Below are 10,362 nucleotides of genomic sequence, written 5' to 3'. Positions count from 1 at the left end.
CGGGCTATTCGGGTTAACCTGAATATATATATATAAAATCGTCCTATAACTTATTATTATAGTTAAAACAAAATGTATACGTGTTTATACGATTATTGCATCTAGGGGTGTCCAAAATAACTGGACCCGATTAACCCGACCCGAACAAGCAAATTCGGGTCGGGTTAAATAGAGCCAAAAATATTAATCGGGTTATTCGGGTTAACCTATATATATATATATATATATAATCGTCCTATAACTTATTATTGTAGTTAAAACAAAATGTATACGTGTTTATACGATTATTGCATCTAGGGGTGTCCAAACACCCGAATCCGATTAACCCGACCCTAACCCAAATAAGCAAATTCGAGTCAGGCTAAATAGGGCCAAAAAGTATTAATTGGGTTATTCGGGTTAACCCGAATTGTTAATAGGATCGAGTTTCGGGATTTTTGAAACAAAGTCGGGTTTCGGGTTAACCCGAATAACCTGATTAGTGGTGATATTTAACTTTAAATACAATGATTAAAAGGTGAAATAAGCACTATAAAGGCAATAACGTAAGCTTTATAGAGGAGTTAATTATTCTGTTTATTCATGAACCGTTCAGTGGAAATTTAATTTATGTTGTGTTCATTTAATTAAATGAACGAACATGAACACATGTTTCACTCGTTCATCTATGTTTGTGAACGTTCGTTTATGATCGTTCATTTAAGTTTGTTTACGTTCGTTCATGTGTGTTTACATATTAACAGAAAATTATTAAATTTTATTTGCATTTAGTAATTATATCACCCTAATATGTTTTATATTTGTTTGTTTGTGTTTAAATGTGTTTATTTATGTTCATTCATGTATTCTCATATATGTTCCTTCATGTTCGTTTATCTTTGTTAATGTTCATTTATGTTCGTGTACATCCGGCCAACATCAATATCTTTGCTAAACTTCAAAGCCTAAAAAATGAAATAGCACATTTTGTAGAACCAAAGTTCACAAATATACTAATTAGATAATAGTGTTTATTATTATTATTATTATTATTATTATTATTATTATTGTTATTATTTAATAATGTTTTTCTCCCAAATTAAAACCCTTGACGCCTTCTGAAACCCTAAAAGAGTAAAATCCTCCCTATTCCTACCCTTGGCAGAATCCTTTTCGAGGTAATTTTCTGATTTTGTGTTCATCAATTATATGCTATTGCTAATAAGCAGATTTCTAGGTTTTATTGTGGATATGTTTTTTAATTTGTATATATCTATTGTTAGGTTGGCATGTATATTTATATGTATGTGGATGAGAAAGATGGTAGTCATCTGGATGATGCTGATGATGGTGAGAATTATGGTGGTGATAGGCGGATCACACGCGTGGGAAGAAGGTATGTTTTTTAATTTCAACATTTTTATCTGTGTTGATTATAATTATTGTTTATTTTAATGTTATAGGTTTTATTTATTTATTTTTTTAAGTTGTAATAATGCACCCCCCCCCCCTTTTTTTTGACAATTGGCTTTCATTAAACTCAAAACAATTACAATAAAGTGACAGACAAACGGGCAACAAGCTGTGCCGCAACCCCCTTTTGAATAGCGAAGCCAATCATACTAAAAACGAAGCTTTGGATCTGGACGTGTTCATAGGAGTGCTTGTGTATTACTAGATCAAAAACTTGATGGAGATTGGATCACATTTAGAATTAATTTTATATTCTTTTGCAGACACGGTGGATATGGGATCCACGAGATGACCCATACATTTTTGAGGGGTTTGTTAACGTTCTTATGAATCATTATTCAACTAAGATGAATGAACTAAGTAAAGAATCAAAAAAATCAGGTTGTTGAGGATGCTCGACAGTCGAAGGAGGTATCATTATTGCTATTTGGCGGTACTTTGTTGCTAATCTGTGGTTCCAACAATTTACCTACTATTTTTTTGTCAGAAAAGCTTCAGTTTTTTAGTAGTGAAAAACACATTTTGCCTAAAGTTTTTTCATTCTTTGTTCATTTATTAACATAACTACATTTTAGCTTTTCATTTGATTATTATTATTCTTAGATAGTTGAAGTTGCAAATTATAACAATGCTACATTTACAGGCCATGCATTTACAACTCAGAAGCTAAATCAAAGAAGCTTTGTAGGCTGAGGTTAGTTTTGCAATTCTTTAATTATAGTTTCGCAAAAAGATTTTTAGACAGAGGTTAGTTCTGCCCAATATTTGTTGAATTATTTTGTTTGTTTTGAACAGATGTATGTTGAACTTCAAATGCTATTCCCACTTGCGCCAACAAGAGAAACTCATTTTCTGCGTGCATAAGTTATTACGCACAGAATGACAGAAGATGGAACTTGAGCCTTCACCACTCTGGTTGCATTATACAAGACTTGCCTAATGGCTATTCAAGGGTGAGAAATCTATATCATTATACATGTACTTGTGACTTTTCAAAATTTCTATTTCTCATTGTAGATAAACCACAAATGATATTGAATATTGATTGTGCATCTAATATAGTTAAATAGAAGTTTTATTGACGTGAAAATTATATTATTTCCATTATACATGTTATTTGGTTGAAGTGATTTATTATATTTGGGGTTGTAGTTTTATTGTCAGGTTTAAATTTGTTTGATTTATTTTCTAGTTTAAAAACTGGAAAAATATTTTTTTTTAATATTTTAAGACCTATAGAGACAACATGTCGTCTCTGTAGGTAAAAATATATTTTTTGTTTTGTTAAAAAGAAAAACCTATAGACACAGCATGTCGTCTCTATAGGTGAAAATATTTTTTCACGTATAAAACTTATAGGGATGACGTATCGTTCCTACAAGATTTCCAGAATTTTTTATTTTTTATTTATTTCATATCTATTGGGACGACATGTCATTCTTACAGAATGAAAATATTTTTTTTTATTATATGCTTATTGGGAGGACATGTCGTCACTAAAAGTTTATCTATGGAGACGACACCTATAGAGACGACCTAAGGACCTGTTGGTACGAGCCTCTAGCGACAACACTTGTGGAAACAACATGTCGTCCTATAGGCTTTTGAGACCTATAGAGACAACATGTTGTCCTTACAGGCCAAAAGCACTTGGTCTCTGCAGGTGTATTTTCTTGTAGTGGTTTCTAAATTTATTCGCAGACAGACCCAAGCTTCTCAATGCCGAAATCATTGGCAAGCACTAATTTGTAAAATCTGCATCTTGGAGCTTCTAAGTGCTAAAAAAGTGAGGTCGTTTGAATCGGTACGTGAACAGGAGTCATGGAGCCGTGTGGAGTCCATGGTCAACGAAGGCCCTACAAAGATTAATCTCACCAACAAGATTTTTACCATGATGAATGTGGTCGCGTGTCGGGTGGCGGTTGGAAGTCGATGCAAGGATCAGGCGACGCTTCTTGAGTTGATCGAACAGGCGGTTTCGTTATCTGGTGGTTTCAACGTGTCTAATTTGTTTCCATTTTTTGAATTGTTGCATTTAGTCACGGGAATGAGGCGGGCGTTAACAAAGACACATAGCAAGATCGATAAGATATTGGTCGGCATAATCTCCGACCACCAAGAAGGTTGTGGTGGATAGACCGAACTAAACAAAGATCTTCTTGATGTTTTGTTGAGGCTCAAGGACGATGGCGGGCTTCAGTTTCCTTTAACTTATGATAACATCAAAGCAGTCATCTTGGTTAGTACTCCATTCAGTCGTTAAATATTTATATAGTGAGTGCTATACACACACACCGTCGTCTGACATCTAATCCTACACTATCTCATATGGTCATCGGATATATATCTGTTAAACAATCTTTTTGACAAATATTTTTCAAGTTTGAATCTTAAAAGGTGGTTTACGTTAATATGCTTTTGACATCCTTAACGCAGGATATGTTTGCAGCTGGTACAGATACTTATTCAGTGATAAGTGAATGGACAATGTTCGAACTAATTATAAACCCAAGGATAATCAATAAGCTACAAGCGCAGGTTAGGCGCGTTCTCAAGGGTAAAAAAAAGGTTTACGAGTCGGATCTTAAAGAACTTGATTACTTAAGATTAGTGCTCAAGAACCTTAATGTTGCACCCTCCTCTTCTGTTGTTATTATCGAGAGAGAGTCGGACGAAGTGTGAGATTGGTGGATATAACATTTGTCACACCCCGACTCAGGGTCTAGACGTGTGACTGTCAGTTGGTACCTGTTTTGTAAATATATCAGAGTAGCGGGTTTATTTTAGTGGAAGTCTTTAAATATATTAAAATATTAATTTACATTATCAAAATTACTCGGGACTTTAAATACCCGAGTTCTTAGTTTTACAAAACAGTTAATATTACAAGGATTTTATAATATTCAAAATCGAGCCATCTTGAGCGATCTTCAAATGACTCCAATCCTTGTACATCATCTATTAGTCTAATTACCTGCACGGGTGGGAAAAACATGTCAGCTATATGCTGGTGAAATGTTGACTCGATAAAACAGTTTATAACAGTCGTTAAATACAAACATAGTTTTCTGTTTCACAAACTCAGCGGGAACGCCTGTCATTCCCGTGATTTGTACCATTGCCCTACACACACAATTCAAAGGTTCCCCGAGTACGTAGCTCCTGTTCGGAGACAATATTCCCCTAGGCTATGTAACCCTGTTGGAGAACCGGTTATGACTGACTTGGTTTTGTGTGCCAATTATCAGTTATGTATGGATCCAGACACATGTGTATTCGGTCTGAATTGCTTTTTATTATCTATTTTGTATTGTAACGATTTTAGAGACAATAATCTCGTGCAAACATTTTTCGAGACTCTTTGCAATAAACAACCTGTCTAGAGTAAAATCAGTTCAGACCATAAAAGGTTAACGTGTTCACCTTGTATTATCAGTTGGAAATATCAGAATCCTTAGCTTCAGTATGCTATCAACATATATTTGTAATAGGCATGCATAAGTACCTAGTTGGTATTATTCAGCAGACTTTAAGTCTGTTTCAGTTCAGCATACTCGAGGTCTGATCTGCAGACTCTTAGGTCTGATTCAGTTCAGCAGACTCGAGGTCTGATTAGCAGACTCTTAGGTCTGACCTAACCTTAGTATAGATATAGTCGTTTTATGAAAATACTTTGTATTTACATATGACATTTGGAATAGCACGCTTTGGCCTAATAAAGGATATCACGCTGGCAAACTTCTCCAGGTAAGTAAACGGGTCCCGCGGTTGATTGGGATGTATACGAATTGCTTTCCTTAGGCAAGAAGAGTCTACTAATTATATCCCAAATGGAGTAAACCCAAAGGATCTTGATAGGAGTGAGTCTTTCGGAGCCACTCTAAAACGAAAAGATGACTCGTCACAGACAATTGTGTATTGTAGCATCCCATATTTTAATAATTTATAAAATATATTATAAATTATTATTGTCACTAAAACATGTTTTCAACACAAATTAGTCACCGACAATTGTGTTTTGTAACACCCCATATTTTAATAATTCATAAAATAATTTATAATATATTTTAATGACAATAATTTATAATATATTTTATAAATTATTAAAATATGGATGTTACAATACAATTATTGTTGGTGACTAATTTGTGTTGAAAACACGTTGAATCAAGTACAAGTCATCTTTTCGTTTTAGAGTGGCTTCGAAAGACTCACTCCTATCAAAAACCTTTGGGTTAACTCCATTTGGGAGCTCCTAGTTGAAATGGTAGAGTAGCCTTGTAAGCAGAAGCTGTACATTAGCCAACCCCATATTATATCCCGGACATATTCTTCTTCCAGCGCCAAACGTAAGATATTCAAAATGTCTTCCCTCAAAGTCAATTAAACTCTCACTAAATCTTTCTGGTACGAAACTCCCATGATTGGTCCAATAGTCTGAATCGCGTCCGCTTGTAGCTTATTCATTACCCGGGTAAAGTTAAAATACAAAGGACAACAAAAATGAGAAGGGTGAGAAAGAATCTAATCCATTGATCTTAGATTTAAATGGTGGAGATTAATTTAAGAAAATAAATTGATAAGAAGGGTATAAAGGTGATAACCCACTTTTGTTGGCTTTCTCTCTCCACATGCAAGACACATGTCAATTCCCCCATCATTTTAAAACGTATATAACTTTTTCATGCAACATTATTTCTTCAAAAAAATTTCACCATAATAACAAACGTTTTTTTATCTTTAATATAAGTATCATATTTTTATATAAAAATAAAAAAAATAGTGGGTTTTTTATATTGTGTTATTGATTGTTCATTATGATTTTTAATTGGGTGTTTCTATGCATTGTGCTATAGATTTTGGTCATTGTGTTATCAATTGATACTCATATTAAAGATAACAATTAAAACAAAGATTAAGTCATTATGTCTTTTTGTTTATTATTGTGTCTTTGTGCTCATAATTTGCTTTCTGCTTATCATTGTGTTTTAGTCGTTATGTATTACGCTCATGTCATTGCTTAATATGTAGTTTCCATTATGTTTTACGTTTCTGGTCACTGTGTAATATGTATTCATCATTGTGTATTATGTTTCATGTAATTGTGTAATATGTATTCATCATTGTGTTTTATGTATTAGATAATTTGTTGTTATTTTATCATTATATTTACGTATTATTATTACACAGTCATATTATTAGCATTTAAAAAAAACACAATGATGATTTGAAAGACACAATGACCAAAATAACACAATAACAAACAGAAAGACACAACGACGAAAAGACACAATGACAAAAAGACACAATGACACAATGACGTAATTTTTTTTTTAATTTTTATATAACAAAGTGATACTTATATTAAAGATAAAACACGCTTGTTATTATGGTGAAACTTTTTTAAAAAAAATAATGTTACATGAAAAAGTTATGGACGCTTTAAAATGATAGGAGAATTGACATGTGACTTGCATGTAAAGAGAGAAAATACGTAGTATTACTTTTATACCTTTTTATCTTTGGTCCCCACTTGACACATGTCAATCAACTATATCTTCTCACACTTCTCATTTTTGTTGGCCTTTGTAGAATAACTCAACCCTCATTACCCTTGGGTTTATCATTAGTTCCAGCATTGTCTATTCACTTATCACCGAAGAAGTATCTGTACCGGCTGCAAGCATATCCTACGTTAAGGATGTCAAAAACATATTAACGTAAACCACGTTTTAAGATTTAAACTTGAAAAATATTGGTCAAAATGATTGTTTAACAGATATCCCGATGACCGTATGACATGGCGAAATATGATAATTTAGGTGTTATCGTCACCTCCAAAGTTGTTAATTTTAATTATGCATACCAAGTGTTCGATGATAAATTTATGAATGAATTGTGTTAGAATTAGTTGGTTGGGTAAACCATTGTGCACATCATCATTAGGAGAAGTGCTTCGAGTCATAGTTGTGATCACCGAACGTGAAACGAAAATTTGATCTTGATAAAGTTGAGTTTCACAAAGCTGAATTTTTAGCTGCTGTCCAGAATTTTGCCAATCTTTAAAATATCATATAAAATCAGTCGAGTGTCCGTTTAAGGTGATTCTTCTTGGGTTGGAAACCTTAATTAGTCTAGTCTCTCCAGAAATTTAGAACAAAGAAAAATATGGTCGTGAACTGGGTCAACTCAATCAATTACAGCGGCTGTGCAGAATATAGCTGCACAAAAATATAGTTCTATAAAATAATTATTAGTGTCGGATGTTTGAAAGCCTTTGGGTTAAGTTTGTGATAATCGGTTATAAATTATAATGGTATATGGCAACTATTGAAGGGAGTTCGAGTATTAAAATTGTTCAAATGACATGCAAGTTTTGTACAAACGGATTAATATATGTACATATATAAATATATATTGATTATGCTAGATTTTGTTGAGAATTGAATACACATGTGAAGTTGTTCGATGGGAGACTAATGCTTGATATCAAAGGTTACGTATGATGTATCCTAATGATTACTTGTTGATTCTTAAACAAGCAAGTTAGGTATGTTAAAGCTTGGAATTCAACGAGGCAAGTTGTTGAAGTAATCAAGTTCCTAAGGGCAAAGGTAAGTTAATCTTACATTTACCTAAGAAGTTGAGTGAGTTGTTATGTATAAATAATGTTAACTATATACAGTGGAACAACCCGTTTAAATTTTATCTTGACCCTTATATTTTCAAACAAACAAATATGGGTTGTTACAGCCGTTACAAAGATTAACAAGTTTTACGAAATTTTATGTAGCAATATGTAGTACCTACATGTGTTTGTATGTGTTGAAATGGTTAAATAATATTCTGACCCATTTGGCAATCTAAACTCTGGTATACCCGTTTGTAATAAAACAAATAGTAAATGGTGATGTGGGTAATGTCATTAAAACATGTATTAATTTGGTTATGACAATTTAAAAGAAATATGGTAGATATTGCTATGACCCATTTGTGAGTTTATGTCATAGATTGTGCAAGGGGATTATTCACAAAAAGGAAATGGCATTAGGTAAACTTGAAATCACTAGCAAGATAGAGAAGCGAAGGAATCATATAATCATTGTGAAGGCACCAGATGGTGTAGGATGTGATCAATTTGGTACTTGGATTCATAATATTTGTGGCGTAGTTTACGTCCTACCCCACATTCTATTTTATCACGTTTTTATGCAAACTTTCATACCATAAAATTATATGTTATACAACTAACTTATGGTGTTGTGAAACTTCAGGGAATGCTTCGCATAAGCATCATTGAGGATATTGGATTTGAAGATCAAGTGCTCGGGTTGGAACACAAATAATGCATCATAGAGTTGTAATGTCATTTTGTGTATTTTCCGTGATCTTTTGTTAAGAAATGGTTAACGAATCCAAATTGTGAGATTAAATAAGGTTATAAACAAAAGAAATTTTATGGGACCAAATTTCCGCATTTAAATAGAGTTAACGAGTCAATGTCCGATGTTAGGGCGTTACATGTATTATGTATGATATTGAAATACTTTGTACCTTAATATTTATAAGTTCTTTTGATGTAATGCGAACTTGTAACACTCAATAAGCGAGGACATGACAAGGTTTGTGTGTTCTTAAATGACTTACTTTGTGAAATAGCCGTTATTTTAGCCATTGAAGGGCTAGTTTTTTAAATTTTTCTTTATTTTTTTCTCCTTTATAAATAACCAAACACACTAACCTTTTTCTACACACTATTCTACAACAATTCTTTCAATTTCTCTTCTAACTCAAACAATTTTTATATGGAGCAACCAGATCCCAAACGAATTGCATCACGAAGATTGAGCCATGAAGAATAAATAGCGTTAGCTAAGGCTTGGGTTTATGTTTTTGAATACATGGACCCGTGGAGCAACGAACGATAATTTTTTGGTCACGAGTCTGGAACTATTTTGTGTCACACCCCAACCTACGGCGGAATATGCCGGTTGTATCATAGCTCAAAGGACACTAAGTAAATACACGTGTCAATATCTAAATTATTTATTTCATATAATCCATACACGCAAAGCACAAACATTGTTTCAAAAGAAATTACAACTAAAATAATAGAAATAAAGTTCATAATTATTCATCATGCATCCTAAGGTCCAACTACTCTTTAATCCCTTGATTCTTTATCCAATATAGCTACCTGCGTCATGCGGAAAAATACATAGTTTGTCAACATAAAGTTGAGCAAGTAATCACGGTTTTTGAATACATATAATATAAAAATGACAATTCCTTGCGATAACATGAAATACTACAACTAGCATAACAACAATACAACAAAATATAAAAGTTGTCTTTTCACTCGAATCCCATGGATAACGAACTACTCTGACGGCGTATGATCATACTAATGAGGATGATGATGAGGATGAGGATGAGAATGAGGATGAGATACCAACCACCAAAACATAAAATAAATACATAGTCACATTTGCACGTATAACTAATTGAGCAATATCATATAACGAAAATAGTGGAATTGTAGTGAAAAATGATTTAACGCATAACGCCCCCAAAATATAAAACGGTAAAAAGGGGGATATGAATTACTTACTTTATATGTGGATTAAATGAGGATGAGATAATAATAAAAAGAAAAGTGAGGATGAACACGTTCAAGCCTTCGAGATACGTCAACAAGAATGCCCTAATTGTTTAACGATAGCATTAATAAATGAGGGAAAGAAATAAATAATGATTTGAGATTTGATGGTGGTTTGCGTTTAACAAATTACTAGTTTAATTATAAATTTGGAATCTTGTAGGGTGTAGGTTATTTTATTTGTTAGTTATTTATTAACTAATTTTAGTATATTTATATTTATTATTATTATTATTGTTATTAGTGTTGAT

General features: G+C 32.8%; 1 pseudogene; it reads left to right on the top strand.

Moving 5' to 3' along the window:
- The first annotated feature begins 1,280 nt into the window (after positions 1-1,280).
- On the top strand, positions 1,281-4,186 carry LOC143541608 (desmethyl-deoxy-podophyllotoxin synthase-like; annotated as a pseudogene).
- The last annotated feature ends 6,176 nt before the right edge of the window (positions 4,187-10,362 follow it).

Source organism: Bidens hawaiensis, unplaced genomic scaffold (genome assembly GCF_021521415.1).
Source record: "Bidens hawaiensis isolate Kalapana, Puna unplaced genomic scaffold, B.hawaiensis_p1.1 tig00012615_1, whole genome shotgun sequence".
Taxonomy (NCBI): Eukaryota; Viridiplantae; Streptophyta; class Magnoliopsida; order Asterales; family Asteraceae; genus Bidens; species Bidens hawaiensis.
Note: the sequence above shows the minus strand (reverse complement) of the source record. Positions and strands in the feature narration are given on the sequence as shown.